Source organism: Lagopus leucura, unplaced genomic scaffold, assembly GCF_019238085.1.
Source record: "Lagopus leucura isolate 7727_CA_CO unplaced genomic scaffold, USGS_WTPT01 Super-Scaffold_100021, whole genome shotgun sequence".
Classification (NCBI taxonomy): Eukaryota; Metazoa; Chordata; class Aves; order Galliformes; family Phasianidae; genus Lagopus; species Lagopus leucura.
This window is the reverse complement of record NW_024962274.1, coordinates 11,921,018-11,943,048: the sequence shown is the minus strand read 5'-3', so window position 1 is coordinate 11,943,048 and position 22,031 is coordinate 11,921,018. Positions and strand designations below refer to the sequence as shown.

Sequence of the window (22,031 nt, the reverse complement as noted above, 5' to 3'; positions counted from 1 at the left end):
CTTAGCAGGGCCAGTGGGGCTGTTTTCTATGGTAATATATGACCCATCACTCCTCTCCTGCCCTTCGTCTCTCACACCTTTAATTGCACTTGTGTTTCTGAAGCATATGGAATTCATTATTCAGCAAGCAAGGTCCTTTGCAATATCAGCCTTAATTAACTGTTCCCCTCTGCATTTTCTTGCTCTTATCCTCTCCAAATCTACACACCAAGACAGGCTGATGGCCCCCCACATGCATCAGTGCCAGCCAGCGAGCCATGACCAGATAAGAAGAAATGGAATTCCTTATCTCTTTTTTTTCTTCTTCTTTCTTAAAATACATGCACACACAAACCTGGAAAAGGTCAAGGTTACTGGGATGGGAGAAGGCACTTCAAGACAACAAAACCCCCTTCTCTTTCAAGTCTCCATAGCAACTCGAAGGAGCATCATGGGATGTCAGGATGAGAGAGGCCTATTCTTTTCATGCAACACTCTTTCCACTTCATTAGACTCTTTATCAAGTATCTCTGCTCTGGGCTGAGTATATTTTCTTGTGTCAGGGAGCAGTGCAGACGACTCAAAGGCACGCTGACCTTTTCAGTGGGACCCAGGAGTTCCTTGTGGGAGCTGCATCCTCTTCCCTTGCCTTCCTCCCCCACAGCCCCTCGCCTCCAGTTCGCATGACCTCGGTCTGCCTGGCCTTCTCATCAAAACGCCGTGGCTGGGGAGGGATGAAGGGCTTCTTTAAAAGGAGAAAGGGAGGAGAAAAAAAAAAGAGAGTAGAGTATGAGAATGTCCTTCGCTGGCACTGGAGGTGTCAAGACCCTAGCTGTCAGAGCTGTGCATCTGTGGGGAAGATTAATGACTCAGCTCAGAGAAAATCCAAATAAAATAGGAGAGAATAAATGCCAAGTGACTGTGCGGAGGATGAGGGGAAGAGTGAGGAAAGAGCGAGGGAGTGTGACGGGGCAGAGGTATTCCTCAGCCTCGGAAGTGCTTTAATTCCCCGTGGAAGAACAAGTTAGCATAGGAACGCTCTTTAGATTTTGCCCCGTGGTCTTGAAGGGCCGTGTCTGTCTGTGTGCATCGGGGTGTGAGCAGGCTTATAAAGCGCTGCTTGTACCGAGGCACCAACGCTGTATGTTTCTATCTTTACTTCCTTGGAAAAATACCCACCGTAGAGAAGCCTTTTGTTTTAAGCTTCTTGCCACGCTCGCCTATTTCATCCTCTAGATATCTTGAATTGCTTTGCAAATCAATGCGCTGCTTGTTCTTGGGAAACTTCAATGCCTATTTTATGCTGTGCAGTAGCATGCAGCACAGCGCGGAGGGAATAAAGGGGCTGCAACTGTGCTGTGGTTGTGGGATTGCACTGGAGCAGCAGGCCCTTCGACCGAACCTTCTTGAGATTCCAAGGCGCTGTAACTGCCTTTAGTTTTTACGATGATCCTTTGGATTTTTACTTCTTCCAGGGAGCCGTTCTGTGACAGTTTGCAGCTTAATTTGAACAGACTTCATGCTCTGAGAGCCCAGCTGAGCTTCTCACCGTAACAGCACACGGTGTGAAACTCCGTATGCTGGAAGCCGCGTGCATCGGATGAGGAGAGGGACTTGTTAGCGTGGATGACTGACAAGGCCAAAGTCATTTAACCAAGTGTTTGTAAAGAGCCTTGAACCTGGACATGCTTAGACTGTGTGCTCCGAGCTAGATGATTTACATGGGTGATTTTAGGAGGAAAAACTGTAGAAGAAAAAGCTTTGCACGTACAGTAGGAATCAGGATTATGAATATCCCAGTCCAACTGCTTCGATCCTCAGAGGAGTAATTCTGAAGTGGGAAATCCCATTAACTCATAATAGGGCTCTTAAGTAGTTCCCTATGATGAATTTGTGGCACTCTGCAAGTCTCATAATTCCCAATATACAGATGAGGAAACTGAGGTTAAGTGACTTACCCAAGGTCACGTAGGAAATCAATAACCACTCCAGCCCTCGCCGGCAGCACCTCTCACTGACTGTGAGTGACTCTGAATCAGGGAATGATCTGTGTTGAAAGGGGCCTCAAAGATCACCAAGTTCCAGCCCCTGCCGTGGGTTGATGGCCACCCACGACATTAGGCTGCCCAGGGCCACATCCAGCCTGGCCTTGGGCACCTCCAGGGATGGGGCACCCGCACTTCTCTGGGCAAACTGAATGGTGATAATCGTCCCCAGCGCTGGTGGAGGAAACTTGGTGTCTGAACACAGCCCTAAAGAATGCCCCAGGGTCTCAGGTGAGGTTTGGCCATGCAGAGCTGAGTGGCTGGGACTCTCCCACCAGAGAGCAACACTGCTTTGCTGTTCCTGGCAGATGGGTGTCCTCTTGTTCTCAGGATCCTCAAATACGGATGCTCTGTGGTCTCCTGCTGTCCCAGTTTATCCCAGTGCCCTCTGCCATCTGTCACAGCACTGTTTCTTTCCCGTGGCACGGCAGGCAGCAGCCCGAACCCCACACACTCCATCTGTGTCAGGTGCTCTGGCTGTGCTCAGCGGTGTATTTCTTGTGAACTGAAGCTTATGTCTGAAAACGCAGGCACAGCACGTCTGTGCTAGGTGTGCAGTATTGGGGTGGGATCCTCTTTTTTGTGATGGCAGGAAATTGCCTCATGCAGGACCTCTCTGCTACGGTGAGTGTGAGAGCCTCTGCCAGCACCTGTGCTGTTGGCCCGTGCTCCCTCATTCCTCCTGCTGAATGAGCTCACTGCTCATGTTCCAGCTCCTCTGCTCGTTGCTTTCATTTCAGGTTTGCAGGGGAATACACTGCTGACAAAGGGGTGTTCCAGCACTGGGGGTTGTTCTGTTCAATGCAAGCTTCCTTACCACGTGTGGTGGGTCCTGCAGGAAGGGGGCTGTGCTTCCTAGGGTCCAACCTAGGACTCCTCACAGTAACACTGTGCTCTCCCTATCACTTGTTGCTCTTTCCTGAACTAGCAGCTGGTGTGATCCAGCACTGAGAGATGCAAGACTGGGTGCAGACACCCAGTATCACTCAGGTCTTCTGCAGGAGTTTTTCTCTGTCCAGCTTCCCAGTACTTTTTCTATAGTTTTCCTTCAGCTAACTCATAGCTGTTTGAATTGCTGATTTTGCTCTTACTGTTACCGTGGCCCAGTGCTAATGATCTGTCTCTATTTCCTTCCTGGGTAGTAAAGCGCAGCAATACTCTGGAGCCTGCTGAATGAATGAGCATGTGCTGGGATTAACCTGCTGCCCAACAGCTTGCTGTATTTTCATAGCGCTTCCTGCAGCTGCCAGTCTGACAGGTCTCTGAAAGCTGAGGGAAGTGGTTAGTGATAAGGTATTGTTCTCAATGCCCACTACGCTTTAAGGCCTTGCAAGGACAGCATGCATTTCTTGTATGTCTCCGTTTTCTGATCAGCATCTCTACACGTATTTGTTGCATGCCAGACCCTCAATCCTCTTTGACTTAACCTGCTGAGAAGGGAAGATGCTCAGGAGCATGCAGGTGGAGCAGCAAGCTTGGGTCTATCTGCCATAACCTAACCCAGAGACCACTCTGCTCCACAAGTGGTGCTCCAGCCACCTGCATTGCCAGCACTGAGCTCCAGCTCTATAACCCAGTGGCTGTGAGCAGTTTTCTGAGCGTGTATAAGGCAAAGCTCCATGCATATATGGGGTGAATGCTGTGGAAGAGGTGCGGCCACGTAGGCATCCCCTGTTTTGCAACACGTGGCAGAGCACTCGTGTCTCAGGGACAGTTGTAGCACAGGGGATATTTTGTACTGCAAACTGCAGCTTTAAAAAAGCACTCAATGTTGGTTCAAGGTTTCCTTCCTGAAGCCTTACAGACTGAATATATTCACTGTGTCCTTCTTTATTTGTAGGTTTAAGGCAAGGCAGAATTGTTCCGCTGATTATTCTGACTGCAGGTATTAGCTGTTCCTTTGAATGAGGAATGACTTAGGCCCCCACTCTCTGCTGCTGCACGGTTTGATTTCACCTTCATTCGTATTATGGCAGTTCTGTGAGATCATCTTGTTTTATAGAACAGCTGTGTTGTCTTAATGCAGCTGTAATGTGTGTTTGTCCAGGCATTGCCTTTGGGGGACAGCAGGACTAGGAAGATGTTTTATTAGATCATTCACAAGTCCTAATAATCTCTGAGTCTCTGTAATATCTCTGGATGTCAGCTGTGCTGCTTTCTCTGTGTGGTATGGGATTGTAACCTGAAGATGGGAAATTTCTTGCGTATGATCCCATATCAGTTCTGTCTCGGTTTTAGCTCTCTCCTCCTGGCTGTTTTGGCAGTCAAAGAAGAGTTAGACCCTTGTATGGAAGATCTTAAACCACGTGTTGGGGGCATCTCATGCATGGAGCAGAGCAGCAGCATCAGAAGGGATCCAAATTGCTCAGAGCCCTGCTTGTGTGACTGGTGGCACTGAAGACCTTCCCTTGCAGGCTGGATCCCAGACAGCATTCCATCCCCACATCTCCAACCTCAGTGCCCAGCTGGTGGTGAGGCTGCAGCTTCCCTGGCTCCACAATGTGTTTCATGCATGACGTGCTGCCAGAGCTAGAGCTTGTTGAACCCTTTTGCTGATGTTTCCACAGGCAGTTGTGTGTGGATGAGAGCTCTCTGACCAGTGGTGGATTTGCTCCACCGCTGTGGAGCATACAAATCTACTCCTTGCTAGGCTCCATTGTCTCACAGCTTACCCAGTGCAGAGGACTTTTCTAGACCAGAAATGTCTATTGTGCTCAGAATGGTTTTTTGTTCGTTAGTCTGTGTTGTTTTTTCCTTTCAATAGTAGCACATCCCCTCTCTATATTGCTGTTGTAATGTTCTGCTGTACTGCTCTTCTCTCACCAAGTTCTGGTTGTAGTGTGTTTGAGAGCCAGCCTTCTCCAAATGCCACTGGATTGGCAATTCTCTGTTGCTTGTGTATCTGCTGTATGTTCATTTGCTGCAGCTTTTGCTTCACATCTTTGTGGATGAAGCAGTATTTTGGGCTCACGTAGTAGCTTTTGCACTGCTTATACCACTTAGTGGTTCAGTCTATGTAGTTTCCCTTGGCGTTCAGCTTACTGTCTTCATGGTGTTGTCACTAGTTGAGTCATTTTAACTTGAGTCTATTTAGTTTCATCTTTGTCTCCTTCCTCACAGAGCATCAGGGAGATCACTGCTGTCCAGCAGTCTCTGATGTTATTCTTCACCACCTCTTTGTCTCCTTGTTTGTGAACTGCTGGTTTCATAAAGCTCAGCCTGAAAATGGGTGGCCACCATTGCCCTTGGCTGTTCCAGTCAATAGTTCATAGCATACATGTGCAGCACTGCTTTGTCCAAGCAGCTCCTTGCCTTATGCTGTTTTTCTTAACAAAACAAAACAAACAAACAAAAAAACCAGCAACCATTGGCCGTGTTTGGTGTAACACATAGGGTCCTTTAGTTCCCCTTTTACTCTCACAGGGAATTTCCTACTGCTTGTTCACTGATCGTGTTTGTCTGCAGTTCTCAAGGGCCATCCAGACATTGGGCATCGAGGAGCTGTGAGCACCCTGGAGTAGGGATTGCATGGGGGTCATATAGATGTGTCCCTAAATGGGGAAAGCCCCGTAACAGTTCTTATTCAGCCCTAGGGATGATAAAAGGCTCTGGGCAAGAGGATGGAGACCTATGGGGACACGTGGGCCTGTGCAGCTCAGCCTGCAGCTGCTTGTGCACTTTGGTGGCATTTTGGGGGTCTTCAGAGCTTTTTGCCTCTTTTGTTCCTATTGTACACCAAACAGATCAATACCTCTTTTGAGGTTTTCTTCCTGTGGTGGGCTCTTAATGCTGTTTAGCAACAGAAAGACAAATACCACGTTCTGTCTATAAAGACTGTGATGACACTGTTTCAGGTTTCTATGGATCAAAAATGGCTTTGTGGAGCCTACAGGATTTTACATCCTTTTTTTTTTTTTTCTCTTTTTTTTTTTTCCCCCTCAGCTTGCTGGTGACATCAACACAGGCTCTTGCAGCACAAAACAGCCTTTCCCCAGTGCTGTTGCCTTTTCTCCTTTATCCAGCCCCTCTTGTAATTGCCTATTTTACGGTAGTGAGTTAAGAGTGCCCTGTGGCTGAACACAGCCCCTTTCAAAGCCACCTGCTTAGGGATGGGGTTCAGGGCTACTGCCGTGATCGTGGTTTCCTCTCTTTGTTTGGGTGTTCTGCCTTGCCACATTCATCTTTCTGCTTTGGTGTACCTACAGGAGCCGGCTCGCTTCTGACTCCGAGTTCAGTCTCCAAAGATAAAAGAAGAGAAAGTCGGGACAGAAAGACATTCAGCCTTTCTTCCTTCCTCCACACCTGCTGTTCTCACTCGTCAAGCACTTCCTAAGGGTAGAGTTCTCCAAGTTCCTAGTCATTACCCTTTATGTAAGCATAATATAGTACTGTAACACTCCCTATGGGGAAGCTATCTATTGTAGCAATCTGTAAAACAAAAGCTGGATTGATCCTTCTCCCATTGCTCCCCCAAAAAAAGCTGCACGCTGTTCCTCAAATGGAAAGCCTGAAAGCCTTCATCAGAGGGTAATTCATTTTTACACGACGTTTTTACACTCAAGCAAAACTGAAAGCAAGGCATAATTTGAAGCAGCTAAGGTAGCTGTTAGAGCAGAACCACACAAATAAAATGCCTAGGACGATGTAGTTGAATATATTGCAGTTAGAAAAATGACAGTGTACAAGGAACAAGAAAAGCCAGGCAGATGAATGTGAGTTAGTGAGGAGCAGACTTCCAAAGCAGGAAAACCAAATGGAGAATGTAAACCATTATATTCAGAGGAATCCGATCAGGAGCACACAACATTGTACCTTAACACAGCGGGTTCTCCTGCCTCCAGAGGGGGACAGAGAGGCCTGGCTCCCACTTGTGTCCATCCTACAGCTATATGAGACGTGAAAACTTGTTTTCAGTGATGTTACAGTTTTATAAACTGTATACAGTTTTATAAACAGTTTTGTAAACTGTTCGTGATAATACCCCAAAAAACTGAGGCTGAAGAAATACTCTTCTCATGCAGGAGCGATGAGCAGTTGTGAGAAAACGTTGTGTGGTTTTAGATCTATGTAGGAAAATCTGAGCTGGAGGAATCTGTGCATTTTGAAGTCGCACCCATATTGTTCTTGGATGATGTGGCAGGTAACTCCTTAACTTGTAACTTAAGGTCACGCTTCCTCTGATGATGATATGACCATCTAAACAAAGCTGCCAAGGGAGAGATGCAGAACCTCTGATTGGTACAGACTGGTAGAGCCCTTGAAATGGGCAGCATTCAGGCAGCGCTTCCCTTCAGTGCTCCTGCCATTCCACTCCTATAACAAAGGTTTCATCCCAGTTGAGTCCTACCTAAGAATCAAGGGCACAGGTGATTCACCTGGTTCAAATCCTTTTGGGCTGATTTCCCCAGCCCCACATCTGAGGTTGAAATTTCATCAGTTCTGGCAGAGGGAAAACCCTTACAGAAGTCTTAGCCCAGATGTTTCAGCAGGAATGTTATAGACTAGTCTTGGCTGGGTGTATTACCTGAATTGTAAAGTTCTCCAGCAGTAGTTGAAATGAGAACTTTCAACTTGAATTGAAATCAAGAACAACTGCTTGATGGGAATATAAGCTAGCACATGCTTTGTAAAAGGTGAAATTGATTTGATAGCTCCTGTAAGAACAAGATTATGATTCTGAGGTTGTTGGTATAAAACTGAAGGAAATGCTTTCTCTGTTATTCCAGGTTTGGACACAAACAAGAGCAACAACTGACTAGGGCATGGAAATCATGAGGCATGTTCTTTTCATCAACTTCTGTGCTATTTATTGTTGGCTAAGATTAAGCACACATGGACGGTGATGATTTAGCTGGGCCATAGTGACTTGTTATCTAGGTGAACCATCCTCTTCTTCCCCACTTCATTCTCTAATAAGTACCCGGATTTTTCTCAAAGGCTTTCTGAAGGCTGTGCCATGCCCAAGGACTTTTGTTCCTGCTTTATTGTCTCCTAGATTTAAAAATGATTTTGCATCCAGCACAACTTGTTTGCTATGAGATGTTACAGTGTCTGCTCTGTCTGTGGCTCTGTACAGCAGTTCTTAAGAAGAGCTGTGTTTTTTTTTTCCCCTTTTCTATCATTAACTTTAGTTTATCCATAACAAGTGCTCTGTCTGCTGTAAATGTTAGTTGAAGCCTTACCGAGTGGATAATGCTTTACAGTCATCTCTATCAGCACTTTTTGGTCTCCAGTGATGCTTATAGATGCATTTCCTCTCATCTCCTGGAGCAATATTTTATTCCTTGGCCATTTGCTCTGTGACAGTTTCCTTCTGGTTTTTGGAAGTGATATTCAGTGAATTGACTTGGGAGTTAATACTGACCTGTTTCCTCAGCTTCAACAGCTGCTTGTACCCTGGCTCATCCTGATTTGGAAGCCAACACTGTAATGACTTTTCTGTCAACCTTTTGCAGACAATATTCTTGGCTATACGTCATTCTTTCCTGGAATAAGCTGCCGTGTGATGTTCTGCAAGCAAGCTGAAAAGTGCATCCAGCCCAGTGGTTGGTTTGGGTCCTAATGGGAGGTTCTTGTGATCCAGCCATAGGAACAAGATGTGTGGCACAGCTCTGCCTTCCTCCCAGCAGCGGACAGGTATGGAGAAGGCCTCATCCCACAGGGCCTGCTGGAACAGCTCTAGCTGTGAACCCGTGTCCTCTTAACTTCAGAGCATTCCTAGGGGACCACTTCACCTTTTGCAGAATGATTTAGTAGGATGTGCGGGGTACAGAACACGATTCCTATGTGTTATTTATTACTTCTGCCGTATCTTCCTTGCTGCTTTCCTCGGTGTCATGTTGATTCTCTGGGGACAAAGGAAACAAAGGAGAGAAAAGCGCTCGCAGGCGCGATAAAACAGGAGTATGACTAATATCTCCTCTCTCTCTGCAGAGTTTTTTCACAGATCAGAAATCAATTAAAGGTGAATTTCACCGGGAACTCTTTAAACAATGTAATATTTCATCAGAGATTATTGCAAACTCTTTCGTGTTTGTAGCCCAGGTGTGAATTGCAAAATTAGCCATTTCTTCTAATAATGTTCTCAGAGGTAGCCTTACTCCAGGCACCGTGTGTTTAGTGCAAGCTTGCAGCTGCTGCTGCAGAAGGTGCATTTGTTGTTCCTCCCTGCATCCCGGCAGAGAAATAAGGCTGAAGGAATGGGCTTTGTAATGGGATGGCAGCCCTGTTAGATTATTGCTCAAAAGGAGATGAAAACTGAAGAAACCAGAGGCCGGATTCTGCCGAGAGAGAATGAAACAGGGACTGCGAGATGAACAGATTTGTTTTGTTTTCCCAACCCTCCTCGAGCTGTCTGCCTCACTGTCTAGCACAAGCCTCTGCCTCATGTTGCACCCTGGCGCAATGGCCCTGCTTCTGTCACTTGCAAGCTCTGTCCTGGGTTCCTGGTGTATGTGCCCCCTATCTGAGCTCCACAGTGCTGGGATAGGAAGGCCAGGTGCCTACCTGGAATCCTCGTGGCATCAGCTTTGGATGCAGTGATCCTTCCTGAGGGCATGGAATGCTGAGCAGCAGGGCTTGCTCTGCTCCACTGCAAACTCCCTCTCTCAGCCATTCATCCTCCCTGGAATATGCCCTTTTCAGGATTCATCTGCAACATGATGCATCTTTCCTTATTCCAGCTGATTATTGATTCCTATTTGTGTATCATCGGCCTTACAGAGGCTCAAGGAGGCAAGATTCAGAGGGAGAGGTAACATCTGTTACTAGAACAAGTGTGACATCATTGGGGCAGGGGTAGGAGATGAGCTTTGGGATGCACAAGGCCCACTTCAGATTTTCTCACAGACTTGGTGGAGGGTTTTTTATATCCAGGAGGATGACTGCCTTCCTCACCTGAGCAGGTGCTGCATGTGAAGATGCTCCATTTCCCTGTGGACTCACCTCTCTCTTCTAACACTATCACAGCTCCAGCAGCACAGCTGCAGCCCTCTCCTCACTCTCATTGGAAGCCAGTTAGACCTGGATTAGAGTCATAAGGACCACCTGTACCACTGTGTTCCTCTGTCTTCCTCTCTCTGTGCCTTGCTTTTCTGCCATCAGTTGGCTACTCTGCATGCTTTTCCTTCTACATAGTTCCCCCCTTCTCCAGGAGAGCTGTAGGTTTAGCTTTGTCAGGGTGATGCCAGGACCCAGTAAAGGCAGTTTGCTTTTAAAAATGAATTGGGAAAAAAAACCTAAAAATCAACTCAGTAGAAATCCACCGGTCATAATTGCTTTCCTACAGGTCAGGAAAAAGAAGCAAGCAGTTTTGATACTTTCCTTGAGTACTCTCTTGGGCTCCAATTATTTTCATCTCAAGATGTTTTCTGTGACAGATCAGAATTGTCTGTCTCTAATTCTTGCTGGCTCTCCCTTTCAAGTGCTTGCCCAGTCTTGCCCCAAACACCCCTAAGCTTTTTGCACCCACATCATCTCGCAAGCATCTGCTGCCTGTTACCCAATGACACAGCTCCTTTTGCTTGCTGGGGACCTGCTTCTGATTACTTTCCTCTGATACTCCAAGTCTGTGGGCTGGACATGCTGGTTAACAGGAAATCCCCACCCATCCCTGCAATCGATTTGGGGTTTTTCAGACCTCTGTTTAATCTTCCTCATGCACTTCTTTGCTGCGCTGAAACATCCCAACCCATTGGCTGTTCCTCATAGGGAAGCTGTTCCAGACCTTATACTGTACTTGCTGCCCTACAGCAAGCCTTTCCCAGCTGTATTCCTGCTGCTTTGCACCTCTGCAGCTACGTGATGACACAACCCATGTAGCTACCTGGCTGCATAAAGGAAGTTTATGGGCATGTTTTGTTGCTGGAGCAGCCAGAATTAGCTGCACATTTTGGAGAAGCAGGCCCTTATTTGCAAAGGCTTTATTTTGTGGACCTTTTCAGCAAAACTGCAATTATTATGAATCCTGAAAGAGAATTCTGCAGCTTCCAATTACAATTCTGGCTGCATCCGATTTGAATGTCATTTGCTATTTAGGGAACATTTGAAAATGCATTTTAGGAGGTGTCTTTCATTTCATTTATAGAGGCTAACATTACTTCTAATGCTGAAGGAAATTAAAAAGTACTTCCTGCTTAGATTCAATTAGTTTTAATGAAAAACAAACAAAAAAGAAGGGGTTGCTGTATGGTGGCCACATGGCAGCTTCTTCTGTAGTGAGAAGAAATCAAAGCAGCAGTGCCAGGGTTGTGTCTGTGCTGCTTTGCAAGTTCAGCTGCACCCAGAGCCTCTTGGTGAATCTCTGTTGGCTTTTAAAACAAGAGGCATGAGCAGTGGGAATCACCTACAAATGGTCATAGAATCCTGGAATGGGCTGAGTTGAAAAGGACCACGATGCTCATCTCATTCCAACCCCCTGCTGTGTGCAGGTCACCAACCAGCAGCCCAGGCTGCCCAGAGCCACATCCAGCCTGGCCTTGGATGCCTGCAGGGATGGGGCATCCACAGCCTCCTTGGGCAACCTGTTCCAGTCAATAGCTGCCAGCTGACGTGTCGGCAAGTAATTGAGTTCAGATGGGCTGATGAGGTCATGCGCCATTTTCTGACTTCACCTGTCAGAAATTCAGCAAAATCTGAGGGGTAATGGCTCAAGAGACTTTGCTTTGGGTGCTGTTGTGGGAGGATCAGGGAACGTCTGGTTAATCCAGCCACATGCATTTGATTCGGATCAGATGCTGCCGTGTTGTTTCACCTTTCTTAGATTATGGAGGTCTCTCATTGCATGGGTTTATGTTGGCTGAGGGGAAGGAGCTGACCTGACACAAAAACTGCTGTGACATGAGATAAGAAACAGCGGCCTTAAGTTGTGCCAGGGGAGGGTCTGGCTGCATATTTTCTTAGAGCAGTGAGGCACTGCACAGCTGCACAGGGAGGTGGGGAATCACCATCCCTGGAGGTGCTCAGAGCTGGGGGGATGTGGCACTGAGGGCCGTGGGCATGGTGGGGTGGGCTGGGGTTGGACTTGGGGATCTGAGGGGTCTTTTGCAGCCTTAATGATTCCGTGATTCTATGGCTTGAGTGGGTTTAGGCCACCACAAGAGTCTGAACTGGGTCAGCACTGTGTTCCCACATGAGTAACAGAACTCACAGTACTATCAAACAACGCCTGAGAGTGCTTTCTTGTGCCTGTGTTCGTATTTACTCCTTCCTACATGGAAATATGCACAAGCAGATTAAAAAAGCAGCTTAGTGGCTTCTAGCATTTAGTCAAGTGACTGTTGGCTTTTTTCAAGGGTTCACCAAACTCTATAAAAAGCAGGTTGTTATGTGTTAGACTGCTTTTTGCCTTTTGTTCAGCCTTGTTTTTATTCCCTTTTGGGGTTTTTACTGAAAGAATGAGAAGAAAATAACTGAAGGTGGCATCACGCAAAAATTTCGTGTTGAGAATGAGAGTGCTGCATTTTGGCTTTTTGGGGAACACAAGTGTGATCCTTTGCCCCCCTTTCAAGTCAAGTACCAGTTTAGAGGTAAAGAAAGAAAAAGAAAAAAACCCTCAATCGAGATCCTGCTGCAAGAAAGCACTCCGTTGCACAGTTTTCCTCCTGTGTGTATGGGGAGAGGTGGCAGGGGGAGGCTGACTCAGCAGGGTGCAAGAGAAGGTACTGCATGTGGCAGATGTTGGTCGTGTGGTTTGATGCTCTTCCTGCACTCATGTGGCATCAGCGAGGAGAAGGAGATGCAGGGATGTAAGCAAAACTATTAATCATAATTGAACTTGCTCATCCAATCCACTTCTACCTGATCACACAACAGAAGTACTTTTATTATTTACATTTAAGGTGCATGTCATTAAGGAATAAAGTAAAACATGTGTTTGATATCTGGGAAGTATTCGTAACCTGGTTTGCAGCTCAGAATCCCCAAGGCTTCTTGACTAGGAAACTCCATTCTTAACTGTGCATGCTGGACCTTTGCCTTGATTTGGCTGATGTTTTTAAACTGAGAAAGAAAGCCATGTGTTATGTACAATGGATTTTGCAGGCAGAGATTTAATAAGGGGGATTCATGACGTTTTGTTCAATGGTGCTGTTATCCATATGCCACTTTTCAAAGCCTGTGTGCTTCCTGAAAGCATCTCAGCGTGCTTTTGTAGGCTTGTCTGGTGTTTTGATTTTTGCTTGAAAATGGAGGGCAGAGTGATGGTTATTTATGATATTTAACTCTGACTGTAGTACTGAAGTGTTCATTTGGGAATATGTGCACGAACCAAAATGATGTCCGTTTTCACTCCAGAGTGACCGATCACTTAAAGCTCTCACAAGTGCATCCGTGTGCGGTTAAAATGAGCTGAAATCTGGAGCTTGTGGAGGTGATTAAAAAGATTTAATCAGGCACTGCATTATGTTACGTCATCCTGGTGCTGACATCTGAACCTGAGAGATGAGAGCCCTGGATCTGGGCTGCCCAGCAGCAGTAGGGATCAGGGATGGGGTGGGATGCAGGGATGCTTAGAACAAGAACAAGTGAGCCCAGCGTGGGAAGATGAGCCTTTTCCCATGATGGACTGAGCCATGGAGCGTGCTGCAACCTGGCATCCAGGAGCTGGAATGCTCGCTTAACCCTGGGGGTTGCTGTTCATTTCAGGCCTTCCATCCCTCTTGCTTGTTTAAACATGGATAATCTCCCTGGTACAAAGGGTATTTGTTGTTGGACTTAGCAGTAAAGCTCCTGCAAAGCTCGGGGTGAAGGCAGGGAGCAGCTGGCAACATGTTCCTCTGAGGGCTTCTGCTCTTGTCCCCGCTCACCTCTTCATCTCACCCCTTTCTTTGCACTGCTGTCTCTTGGTGCTTCTCGTTGCACTTCCTTGTCACATCTCTGTTCTAGGGACCTCCTGCCCTGCTGTGACACCAGACCCTGATGGGACAATCCCTGCCCAAAGCACGTGTGAGGTAGGATGGATGCAACCAGCAAAATGCCCCTCCCTTTTTTATTTCAGACTCCTGAAGTCAAAATGGGTGGCAAGTCCTGTTTCTACTCATTCTTTTCATTAAGTGAAGGGGAAGAGTGAGGCTCTGGACGTCAGCTTCAGCATGCCTGGCTCTTGTAGCAGCTCCCCCAAGGGCAGTGCTTCACCCACTCCGTGAACCCCTCAGAGCAATGCAGCTGAACCTAAGCTCACTCCTACATAAAAGCACACAGCTCACACAATGCTGTCTTCTGTTGCACGTTCTGGCCTCTGGTGGCACGTGCCCCTCCACCACGCTGTACAGTCACACTGCCTTGAGTCAGGTCAACATTAAATATGACCACAGGCAGCTCGCTGAAAGATTTAAGCACATCAGCTCTTGCCAGCCGTGCAGGTGAATGAAGGCTTCCCTCCCTCCCTGGCTCTCCATAGAGACCAGCTCCCCGCTGCCTGGCTTGCCAGCCAGCCACACGCTAATTGGGGCTGTCATCAAAAGAAATGAGTTTCCAGGCGAGCCGAGTTCAAGCAGGTCTGGATCTGAAGTGTGCAGCTGCCCATTCCCTTTTGTCTCCCTTTCCCTTGTCTTTCTTTTGCTTCCCTCTCCTCTGTTCCTATTTTTTTTTCTTACTGTTTATTTTTGTATGTTGAGGTTACTCATGTAAATGTGCTCCCTGAGCAGAAGCGGTGGAGCCAGGCATCCAGAGTAGCATGCAGGCAATGCAGGGCTCTGCTAAACAGGCTGAGAGGGTAAGGCTGGGGACGGGACTGTGATTTTGGGCATGGAGCATCCAGCCCCTAGAAAAGGCTGGGGAGGAGAAGGTGATGAAGTGCACAGGGTGAAGACCTCACATAACTGTGTGCTTAGAGGGCCATGGAGCTGCTGACATTACCAGGAGCCATCAGAGCACAACCGTGCTCAGGTGAGGTTGCATCCTTGTGCCATAGGAATTCATTTATCTTCCACTTTGCATCTCTGAATCCCTCTGGATAATCTCTGACCACTCACTTGAGGATGCTGTGCCCCCAGCAGGGCAGTTTGACCCTTCTGTTAGGAGAGAGCTTCTCTATGGCCTCTTAGTTGGTCCTCAAAGCATCAGACCTGAGCATTGATCTTTTGTACCATTCTGGTCAAACATGTCACGTTCCCTTGCTGTGCAGGCAGTGCCACTAATGGAGCTGGACTCAGGATGGATTTTTTTCCCATTTCATCTTATAGTGTTAGGCATTAAATGCTGGGCTCTGCTGCTGCCCGGAGTGACCAGGACGGATTATTCCTCTTTCAGACTCCCTTCTCAGTACAGTGCAAATGTAATTTTTGTTCTCAGAGCATTCCCAGTTTTAACAGCGCTCTTATCACTCAGTTGTCTCATTCTGTCACAGCTGCATAAAGGGTGGAAGTGTGATGAGCCCTTCTGTGTCATGTCCATAAGAAATTCAGGCATCCTTCATTTCCAGCAATTAGCTATCCATCCGTTCTGAGGGCGATGCTCCAGCTATTGAGGGCTGGGATTGACCTGGGGAGGAAGGACTAGAAAGACAAGGGTGGATCATGCCGTGATCGATATGGGACTACTTTCACTTAGTCCTGTGCTGAAAGCTGTGCCATTGATTGAGTGAGAGGAGACAGCGCAAAGCTTGGGTTCTCCTGCTGCCTGGCAGCAGCTGATGGGAAGTGAGGGATGGCACAGGTGATTTGGACCTGTAAATGTTACCTTACTTTTGAGACTGCTTTACCCTGTGTGTCACCACGCTGTCTGGGGTTGGGCACAGCTGGAAGCGTCTCTCCAAATCCCAGTTCTGCAGTGGAGGGCAAACATTGCTTCTCCCACCATGGGGCATTTCCTCTAGCTAGCAAAATTCATGCTTTGGGAGGTCATGGAGCCAAATGCCACCAGTGGGTTCCATAAAGGCTTGGATGATTTTACGGCCAATAATAACGTTTGTAGTTATACATGCTACAGTAAGATAAGGCTAATCAATTCTCATGCTTCAGGTCAGCTGCTGATTGCTGCAGGGGTCAGGAAGGAATTATTTCCTCACCATTTAGTTTTATTTAATTGGCCAGATGCATTAAGAACCTTTTAATTATTATTTTTTTCCCTCTTCTCTCCTCTGAATCATATGGAATTAAGCACTTTCCAGAGATGATGTTCTGCACTGGTAGGGCACCGCTGCTCTTGTCTGGAAGGTCAAATCCTGCCTTATTAAGCACCCTTTTAATGCTGGGGTTTTTGCAGGAAGCCAGCAGGGTGCTTGTACTCCCAAAGAGGATATTTTGTGAGCATTTCCTGATAACTCGGAGGAAAATTCATTCGTTTCTTACAAGCAAATGCTGTGTGTGGGACATGCTCTCAATTTGGTTCCAGAGCTGGATGGGAATTTTCCACCCCTGTGCTGGTGATATGGGCGTAGCAATTGCTGTAATTCTTGATTTCTATCTTACACCTTAAAAAAAGGAAAGGAAAAGAGAAAAAAAATCCAACTGGGGCAAATCCAGTTTGAAGAGCTTTGTTTTGAATTGAGTCAAATTGTTTGCTTTCAGTGAACCAAAGCCTGCAGCTCGGAGCGAATGCAACGCTAGAGAGCTTCTGCCAAAAGTGATTTGGGGGAACTGTAATTGAGATGCTCTGTTCCTTGGCATGAGCTGTCCTATTAGGGTGAGCTCATCTTCATTGCGCTCTGCTGTCCTACCCTCACCCATCATGGAAAGCACAGCTTTGTAGAAGCGCACACTGTTCACGTCTGGCTCTGAAATAACCTTGCACCATCCTAATTAAGGTGAAACCAAGCTTTTCTTCTTTTCCTGGTGAAGCTCACTTTGGGGGAAACTCCATTAGCTGCTGGCTGTGCTGATGGGTTGCAGCCTACCTCCAGGCCAGCCCTGGGCTTGTTCAGAATCCCCACTCTGTTTTAGCAGGGAAGAAGATGGATGCAATCCCATCTAAACCAAAAATTAGAAAGCCTTTGCCTCTATACATGTAGCCTGCAAAGGAGTTTTTCATTTCACAGGCTTTTCAATGGAAACCTGCTTTTTCCAGGGAGTACTGTTAAAAATTAATTTTCTCATTTGATTAAAAAGCAAGAAAAAAAAAAAAATCTGATATGTTTGAAATATTCTCTTTTAAATTATAAGTTCCAGTTGCTCTGTAGGGCTTGCAGATGAGCTAAAGTTATTTCTGTTTCAGACTGACCCACTGCAATGTTTGGATCAGATTTCTTTCCTGATATCTTTTTGTTTCACTTTTTGGGCAAATTTTAGGAGTTGATAAAGTTTTGCCTGGTTTTGGGGAGGGCAATGCATCGAGCATCTCCCCACTCCTGCAGGACAGTGGCAGTGTGCCCTTTCCTACTTCAATGTGACACGTTTCTTTTAATGGGGATGAACAGGAGAGCTCCTGCTTTCATCCTGGCTGCAGAAAAAGAGTTTATTCTTGCTCCTTAAAGTCCCAGGCTCGTGGGTGGGTTCTGGCTCAAAGCAGGGTCTGTGCACTGGTGGGATGGAGCAGTGGGAGCTTAGGCTTAGGGTGCAGCAGGGCACTATTCACTCGCCATGCCACCAAGTGGGGCACTGGGCTTTTGCTGGGGGCGTTAGGGAGGGAATCTCCATCCTGGTTCAGCTGCAAGTCTTTCCTGAAAGGTTTCGTGAGGAAAGAGAGATGGATAGAGGCTAAATGAGTCCTGCTGAAGCCTCCGCATCTGGGGCAAAGCCTGCAAGGTTTGACTTTCCCAAGGAGTAGTAAGGACACAAAGGGCTGCACGCAGCTGAAAATATCCGTGATTTGAGCAAGCAGGAGAGCACTGCAAGGGCATTCATTCTCTGAGCTGATGGCAAGACCCGCTGGGCTGCCACGCTCCAGCAGCCAGCAGAGGGACGCGTCCTTCTGTCCCTCTGTATCTGAGTGTGCCATAATGTTCAGTGTGCTCCTGGCTGGGACACAGCCCTGAGCCAGGCTGGCCCGATGCTCCCAGGAGGGTTTGGGAGGTGACCCCTCACACCTCTCTTTGCACCGAGTGAGAGATGGTGATATATTGAGGATTATTCATTAGACTGATTGTAAAACATAGGTGTGAATTGCTCCCTTCTTTCTCCATTTGTACCTTCCTGCCTTCCGCTGTCAATTAGCTGCAGCCTGTCAATATTGCAGCCTTTTCAGTGCCAAGGTGGTAGTGCTATTGTTCGTGCATTGAGCTGCAATATACAGACCAAGAAATCATTACTGCCATTGCTTTAACATAGGTTGGGAAGAGTGGGGTTCGCCTGCAGCTCTATGAAAAATGCAAGAGAAATAAATCATGCATTGCTTCAATGCTTTCAGCAGTGGTTTGCAACCCGCTGAGCAGAGCGGGCTGAAGAGGTGTGAATGTTTGCTCACTGGTGAAAACCCTTCGATGCCCATTGGGGCTTCTCGAGCGATGCTGCCTCAGTTTCACCCCCCATAGCCTCAGTTCTGTCCCATCTTTGAATGTAAAGTTCAAGTTACAGCTACGTTCCCTCTTGAGGAGCTGCACTGAAGAGAGGGAGACATACACCTGTTCTCCCCGTTGGAAAGATGTCTGCTGTTGTCAAGTGCTGAAGCTTTAAAAATGCAAGTCAGTTCTTCGTCCTGCTACCACATAACACAGTGTACAAATGGGAGAAGCAATGTGACTGGAAATTGCAGACAAATTCAGTATTTTCTCTAATTCTTCCCATAACTTGATTTACTTTTGAAATACTCTGTGGATGCGTCGCCCGTTTACCATCTCTTTGCATCGCTATCACTTTTTCTGCCTTGGCTGATGAAGCACATTCATCATTTCTTTTCATTTGCTGTGGACAAATGCAGTTGCTCTTAATAGCAGCTTGCTTAGGAAAGGAACGTCTGGTGAAACGGTGAAACAGAGTAAGAGATTTACAGGGAAAAGGCAGAAATAGTGTGAAACTGAAGAAAGCCGTCTGGTGACACTGAGCCTGCTGCCAGCATGCTGAGACTGCTTGCTGGCTTTCCTGAGAGCTCTGGGGGAGAGGGAGGCAGGGAAAACACACAGATTACCTCCCTGCAGCCTGTGAGGGCAACCAGTGCAGGATTCCTGCACCTGCTGTGGTTTTAAGAGAAGCTGCTCTCCTTTCAGACCCTTCAAATGTGTGCTGCCAGGTGTGTGCATCCCATGGATGCTGGGGCAGGTGGGTGCAGGAGTGGTCACACGATGTTTCCCATGCAGGACTCAGAGCAGGTGTGAGAGCTAGGATGCCCACAAGCTGCTGCCCACCTCTTGGGTGTACATGCCTGGGGTCCATCAAAGCTGTATTCTTCTGAAGATGCTCCAGTAGCTGCTGCTGTTCCTTAGGACAGCGGAGTGCTACAGATCTGCCTGCCTGCAGCAAAGGCTGCCCAGGGACGCTGGCTTGATTGCGTTTAATTTTGCTGTGAAAATAACCTAAACCGAGTGAAATAAGTGCTTCAGAGATGACATCTTGATTGTAAGCCAGAACTGGGGGGCTGCCTTGGATGGATGTTTCCTGAGCATTTTCTTTGGCAATCATCATCCCAAAGGCTAGTCTCAGAGGAGGGTCACAGATGAGAGTTATTAGCAGAGGTTTTTACCAGCGCGAGACTCGCACTCAAATTTCAATTCAGATAAAATATGCCAATTGAAGTGTATCTTCCAGTGTCGCTTTTGCAGAGAGAGATTTTATTAACACCGATTGCATGGAAACAGAGGTCAGCCGTGCTGCCCTCGTGGAGATAAAAAGACATTAATGCACTTAGGCTGTGACAGCGAGGAGCGGCTGGGTTTATTTTATGTTCCTTCTGACTTCAGTGGGAGTTTTGTGTGAGCAGTGCAGGGCTTCTGGACCTGAGTTCAGTGACAGCATGCTGGTGGAAATAGCCGGGGAAAGGATGTGGAGGAGCAGCCTGCTGTCAGCATGTTGGTGGCGAGGTTTGAGTGGCTCCAGCTGCTGCTGCACGGATTAATGGTGTGGACATTGGGAAGGCTGGAAGCGGATGAGTCCTGAGGATGGGAAGGTGAGCATATGCAGCAGGTATGGTGCAGAAACTCACCACGTTCTCATCTCAGTGCTGTTTCAGAGGGCTGGAAACGTGCAATGGCGTTCTCCCACCGCTCAGCCGCCAGCCTCACCCTGCTAAAAGCCCGAGGTATTGAAGCACTGCTGCTCGCGTGGCTCCCGCCTGCTGCAGCCAGCTGTGATGATGGATGCATCTCTCAATCCTCAGCAGGAATTGTACAACACCTCACGACTGCGCTGCCCGATCGATTAGTACATCTCCTTCCATCAAGCAGACTATTTTGCGTGAGCCTCGAGCTGCCTCTCTGAGCCGTGGGCTCCCACCTGGAGGCACGCTTTGCGTCCACCACCTCCCTGCTGGAGTGGTTGGGATCTGCTCTTGCAAAAGCTTTCTTCTTCTAGGTCACCTCATTAGAAGCTTTCTGATAAATGGGCTGTTCGACATTTTTTGATAGAGAGGTCAACATCCTCTGATAGACTCGAGGATTTTAAGATAAGTGGAGGAAATGGCATTGGCAGGCTGATTTTGATAATGATACTAATCTCGTGTCTGATCTTTGATAATGATACTAACCCCTCAGTGCGCTGCTCGTATCTCTGCAAATGTGGCTGGTATCTATTTTGGCAGAACCGATACCTATTAGTGCACATTATCTTTACTGCAGCCTTTTCCTCGCCTGTTGGCTGCTTTATAAGATGCACACGATGAAGCTTGAATAGCTTTCAGAACAAATTCAATCAGAGCAAGCTTTTTTGTCTAAACGTGGTTACAACCTCCTGAGTCAGCTTTCCCAAACCTGTTACAAGCCTGCTAATTAATTAATAAGAATTAATTAGTCATTGGAAGACATGAGAAGCAGTTCAGCGCAGGGCTGCCCTGCATCATCCCGAGCAATGGGTTTGAAGCACCTTTCATGCGTTAAGTGTGGGAGCAGGTTTATGTTAGGGGACAGCAGAAATGAATTGTTAGGACCGTGGAGCTTTGCCTGTCCTTCAGTCCCAGCAGTTGCAGTGCCTGGGATGCAGAGATGTGGCTTTAGATCTTCTCAGGATATCTCATGAGAATGCTGAGGCTTACGTTACCCTTGTCTACACCCTTGGGATTGTCTTCTCGGTTAATTGCCTAATTGGTTTGAGTTGTTCATTTGTAATTGTGCTGCCTTGGCCACTAATGCATGGAGAAACATCTCGCCCGTGTTGTCCTCTCTTTGGTTTGACATTGGCTTGGGTGTTTTTTTTTCTCAAGGGCTTTGTGCCCAGCATTAGAACGCGGTTTGTGTGGGTCTGCTCTCTCCCCTGTGTGATTTTGGTGTCTCTGTGCATTGCTATATGCACCCTGCAATCCCCATAGCCTTTATCCTCTCTATCTGCATCGCTCTGCCTCAAGCCAAGGGCGCATAGATGCTGGATTTCTTTTACAAGGTGCCAAAGTGACTTTCTGGTGTCTGAGCCAAAACACTGGAGTAAATGGTTTTCCATCTCCTACCATGCTATACTCTGAAATCCCAGTAGAAGCAACTTATTTCTGGGCCTCTTGCTGCCAGGATTTGTCTGTCCTAGCAGAAGATAGTCTGCTTTCTCTGTGTTTGCTAGGCTCTTGCAATTGCTTGCTCCCTGTAGGGAGAAGTATAAAACTCCTACCAGGTGACATTTGCAGAAAGAAATCAATTGTTTATCAACATCCCAGCAATCAATAAATGCAGTGTTAGGTGCAACTGTCTCTATCAGAGCTCAGCCTTGCTTGCTAAGCTGGCAAAGGACACATCTTAGAGGCTCTGGGCGTGCAGCCTTAAGTGAAGCAGTGCCCACTCATGCATCTTACATTGTCCTAAGGATTCCTCACTATATCTGACATACCCCCATGCCTATCTTATTTTCCCCTCCCTGATTTTCTTGTCAACATGGCTTAGCCTGGGAGAGATAGCATGGACAAGGACCTCATACAAGGCTTGGGTTCCCATTGGAGGACCCTGCGTGCCCAGCATTCCTGCTCCAGAACTTCCCCCATCTAACCTCAAACTTGCATCCTCCT

General features: G+C 47.2%; 1 long non-coding RNA gene across 7 annotated transcripts in view; it reads left to right on the top strand.

Moving 5' to 3' along the window:
• LOC122183845 overlaps positions 1-22,031 on the top strand; it is an 89,544-nt gene that overhangs the window by 40,541 nt on the left and 26,972 nt on the right. The gene's annotated exons all lie outside the window — the stretch shown is intronic.